This window comes from Sycon ciliatum, chromosome 4 (assembly GCF_964019385.1).
Source record: "Sycon ciliatum chromosome 4, ocSycCili1.1, whole genome shotgun sequence".
In the NCBI taxonomy this organism is placed as follows: Eukaryota; Metazoa; Porifera; class Calcarea; order Leucosolenida; family Sycettidae; genus Sycon; species Sycon ciliatum.
Genome location: NC_088646.1, coordinates 31,710,534 through 31,715,533, shown reverse-complemented (window position 1 = coordinate 31,715,533; position 5,000 = coordinate 31,710,534). Strand labels below are relative to the sequence as shown.

Below are 5,000 nucleotides of genomic sequence, written 5' to 3'. Positions count from 1 at the left end.
GTTTTCTGCGTTCGGATGTCCAGGACCTGGGCTGAAACGCACTGCTGATCTATTCCTTTCGGAGACTTTCCAATTGAAGTGGAATGCAGCTACGGGCACTACAAATTTCTGGAATCACGATTCAGACAACACTGAACACGCCTTCATGGCACACAGTGTACATACTCGGCCTCAGTCTGAATACTCAGAACAGCGATCACGGATCAGTTCCCTTCACAGGCTGCTCGCGACTCCACCGCGCTTTTCTTACCTGTATGTAGGAAAGGCTGACTGGCGCGTGGCGTTCCGTGCAGCCAGGTAGCAGCACGCACTATCGAGCGACGCGCACCTCTCTACTAAGTAATTGTAGTATGATGTTCATTTCATGAAGTGCCATTGCTTCAATAACTAAACTACTTTTAATAGTTTAGACCATGTACAATTATTTGTAGACTGAAGTCAGATAAATTATTGTAGATCTCATAAAATCACGACTTGCCCTCGGCCTCGACCACGACTTTTTTATTCTGTAGACAGGGGTCAGTAGATCTGCTCTGTGTAGTCGCGGGCATGCATGCAGCCTTAAAGGGGCACTCCGGCTTCATTTTCGACGCCGAGTTTTCGATGCCAAGACAAAGGTAGGTGAAAGAGAAGACCCCTCGAACAAGAACGAGTCTCCAGAAGCGATCGAGTCGAGCAGGAAGACGACTTTTCAATTTCGGCCGAGCGAGCGCTGATGACGTAATGAGGGATTAGCTTGCCAGTGGAAATGCATCTGCGCACATACATTTCACACACTTTTTGGCCAATTTTCAATCGAAGAAGAGGTTGTTTGCTATGTTCTCCCAACGCCGTGAGCGATCCCGTCTTCTATACCCTTCCAGGTACCCTGAAGGTCCTCCAGAGGAGAATTTATCTCCATCAAAGCGTTGTTGATCCGCTAAATTCGTCTCGAGACATATTCACCCAGTGCAGTGCTGATAAATGTAGAATGTTGAATCTGTGATAATTGTCGACGATGGAGAGAGAGGCTGATAGCCGCTGTCGCAGGGAGAGTGAAGCTGCTGGAAGTAACAACGGGGAGCCCGTTTGTATCACCTGAACAACCAGACTTCAAAGCAGCTTGACCAAATCGGAGGGTGCCTCGTTGCTTATCGTGAATATTACACCGACATGAATTACTACAAATATACTGGTGAGTTTTTATCTTGTTTTGTCCGTATGCTAGTACCCTGGCCTGGAGTTCTCGTTAGCAAATTCCTATTCCCTGGCGTTTTCTAAACATTCCGTGTAGGACTGAATACGTGATCAAGTATTCCGATTTGGGTAGATGTGGAATTTGGACATGTATTTTATTAAAAAAATTATTTTCCGAATAGAGCGTTTGTAGAGAAATGGTTGCCCAAATACAACAAAATTTATTCTGCAGTTCTACAATACTGAAATCCAGTCAAAGTAAAAATGATTCTTCATGACAGTTGGGGTCAATGAAATCTGATCCAGGCATAGCGAAGGGTGACGCCTGCCACCCCGGGAACGAATGCCCATTTGGTGGGGGATACCAAAGTACTCGAAAGTAGTGCGTGTTTCAATGTGGCATGGACGTTTTATATGATCTCTGGTCAATGCAACATACGATAGCCATCATGAATTGCAGGCCTCGAACGCAACTCCGACCAGAATTGGCAGTTCCCTAAGTTAGATGCTTTATAATTCCATGGCCCCAGCTGTAGTTATAGAGGTTTTTTTTGCACATTATTCTTATACAGTCAAATCTGCCGTTAGCGACCTCTGCTGTAGGCGACCATCTACCGTTAGCGACCGATTTTCCGTGCACCGACGGTTTCACATACAAACTGATCTGTCCAGAGCGACCATCTGCTGTGCGCGACCAGCGACCGCGATTTCATGCACGGTGGCTGCATTCGAATCTGCTGTAAGCGACCGCGACCCAGGTTCAGTAAGGTGCGAAACTGTACTTGCCAGTGTGCTGTCAACTGCAAAGTGTGAAAATGCGCTGTCTTGCAAGTGCGATCGACTGGCGCCTGGCCTGTACTGAGGCTGTGCTGTAGCTCTCAGTCTCAAGTCCAGGCAGTGTCGATCTACTGCCGTGTCGCATACGCGTACTATACGGGTATGGTCGTCGTTGAATATCCAATAAAATAATGTGATTTTTAATATTATTAAAATCACATTATTCTCGTCGATTGGAGTACATGGAAGCATATACCTGGTATGCCGGATTTACCATACATCTGCCGTAAGAGACCATCTGCCGTAAGCGACCGCTTTTTCTTGCACCAAGGGGCGGTCGCTTACGACAGATTTGACTGTAGTCGATAGGTTTATACTGATGGCCACAAACAACGGCAGTTTAAACTTCACTGATGTGTTCATGAGCTGAGAGATTTCTCTCCACTATTTCTGTTGTGCACACAGGCCTGTCCAATATGCATTGACCGTATTGGGTACCTGCTCTGAGAAGGGAATCGCTGGAGCCACAGTCCAACTATACAGGCTTTCAAGAAACAGAGAGGAGCCATCTTTGCAAGCTGATACCCGATGTGTACCGACAGAATTCTCACGAGATACCTTACGGACTACGCCTGGTGTATACTTCATAGTACTCCTTCGACTACTGTCTAGAATCAAGTCGACTGAAACAAGTTCAAACAACTCTGGCTTCAAACGAGCCGTCGATTAGACAAACAAAACATTCTCTCATATACTAGAGCACTCTGACAACTCACGACCTATTCCTAACGATAGCCACCGCTTATAAATATGTAGAGTACTGATTGGAATGTGCTCACAATCTCAACAATTCAGTGCTATAATTATTTGAACTATGTGTTCCTTCCATAAATGTTGTATCCACATATAATCCACAGTGCTGCAAAGTTTCAGAGTTCTCAGGGTATCAAACAAAATTATTTCAAATACAGTGAAATTGTTCGTGGACATTATGGCATAACTTGTAGTTCCCTGGTCCTTTTCTTTGCTATAAATTAATCCTTTGCTCTCTAGCCGCCGGCGAGTCCAACAGTGAAATTGTTAGTTCATATTTATGTGTGTGTGGGGGGGGGGGGGGGTTGAACATATTTCTATATACTGTAATGTCGCGTGCATTAGCCGGGGCTTATATGCCTATAAGCCGGTGATGGAGTCAGGCTTGTACACAAGACAGGCTTATACACGAGACAGGCTTATATGACAAGCACCACTCAATGACCAGGCTTGTATGCGCAAACTGCTGACTTTTGGACGTCAAAACCAACATTTTCCAACGGGATTTTTTTTCTTTTTTTTCGCAAGTGTACGGTACCATGCAAACATGAACATGTAAAAGGCGCGCTCACCAGTCTTGCGTAGTAGCCCGGCTTACGCACGCGACACGTGGCGCGTCTCGTGTACTGGCCCGGCTTATGCATGCGACAGGCTTGTACGCGAAAAGCTGTTGCAGATTTCATGCTTCTACACGAGACAGGCTTATGCACAAATCCGGCTTATGCACGCGACATTACGGTAAGGGACCTGCAACTGTAATACCACAGTACAGTAGATAGCAAATACTAGTGTAGAAAACAGAAATGCATGTTCCCATCATTGTACATGGACGGGCGCAGCAGGCCGAAGCTATCAGCCAGAACAGGATTTACAATCGCCTAGAGATACTTGAGCTATTCCAGTATTCTCCGTGAGCTGTCCCATTCCACAATGGTTCATGCCACCATTATTTCTGGTAGTATCCATGTGCATAATTCCACGACCATCTCGGATTCTTCAGCAATTTGTGCCACGGCAAAAGACAACGCTTGACTCGGTCACTGGGACTGTCAAACTTCGCATCACAAATGAACTTCAATTTCTCATCTGGTTCCAGTATATGTACTGCCATGACTTGACCATGCTTCATCCACAGCTGGGCGAAGATTGTGGCATTGAATTCCATAGCGCACCCTCTTGCTGCCATGCAGGAGTATGTTGAGAGAAGTGAACATATTTTTACTAAAAAAACAACAGCCCTGAAGAGGATAGCATTAGCAATAGCCTTGGGTGAATTTCCTGCAGGTACACGTTGTTGGTAGGTCTACTGGTCGGTCTCCATATCGTCAAGTTCAGAAATCACCTGTACTACACATCTTGTAGAAGGGATCCTGATCGAAAAATGTTCTGATCATAAAATTCACTAAACTGAGGGCGAGACAAATAGTCAGATGCCGTCTAGCTGCTTTGATCAAGTGATGCTAACAAGCTCCCCGTTGTTACTTCCAGCAGCTTCACTTTCCCTGCGATAGCGGCTATCAACCTTTCTGTCCATCGTCGACAATTATCACAGATTCAACATTCTACATTTATCAGCACTGCACTGGGTGAATATGTCTCGAGACGAATTTAGCGGATCAACAACGCTTTGATGGAGATAAATTCTCCTCTGGAGGACCTTCAGGGTACCTGGAAGGGTATAGAAGACGGGATCGCTCACGGCGTTGGGAGAACATAGCAAACAACCTCTTCTTCGATTGAAAATTGGCCAAAAAGTGTGTGAAATGTATGTGCGCAGATGCATTTCCACTGGCAAGCTAATCCCTCATTACGTCATCAGCGCTCGCTCGGCCGAAATTGAAAAGTCGTCTTCCTGCTCGACTCGATCGCTTCTGGAGACTCGTTCTTGTTCGAGGGGTCTTCTCTTTCACCAACCTTCGTCTTGGCATCGAAAACTCGGCGTCGAAAATGAAGCCGGAGTGCCCCTTTAACCCTTGCAGGCTAGCTGGCGGCTACAATTGTAGGCATCAGGCTTACTCCGTGACCTGGTGACAGTGGTGACGTATCCGGAAAAGCCAAAGACAGATTTTCTCAAACGTTTTTTTCTTGTCCGGTAGAACAGCAGTGAGGCCTGAGTGAGGGGCTGAGGGCTGCACCAGCACTGCTGCAGCTACACTCGCTGATCTGACGACTACCTTCGCCGAGATCGTCCATGACCCTGCCAGACCAGTCGAGCTGCCCCTACCCGTTGCAGA

At 46.4% G+C, this 5,000-nt stretch overlaps 1 protein-coding gene and 1 long non-coding RNA gene across 2 annotated transcripts in view; one reads left to right on the top strand and one right to left on the bottom strand.

The window, feature by feature from the left end:
* Positions 1–393, bottom strand: part of LOC135815656 (uncharacterized) — a 1,938-nt gene extending 1,545 nt beyond the window's left edge. Inside the window, exon 1 of the mRNA XM_065328979.1 lies at positions 1–393. This exon is cut by the window's left edge and continues 1,545 nt beyond it. The gene's annotated coding sequence lies outside the window, so the exon portion shown is untranslated.
* A 200-nt stretch (positions 394–593) lies between these two features.
* LOC135815655 (uncharacterized) lies at positions 594–3,005 on the top strand. The gene is made up of 2 exons (XR_010553313.1): positions 594–1,174; positions 2,419–3,005. It is a non-coding gene; the product is annotated as an uncharacterized LOC135815655 (long non-coding RNA).
* The last annotated feature ends 1,995 nt before the right edge of the window (positions 3,006–5,000 follow it).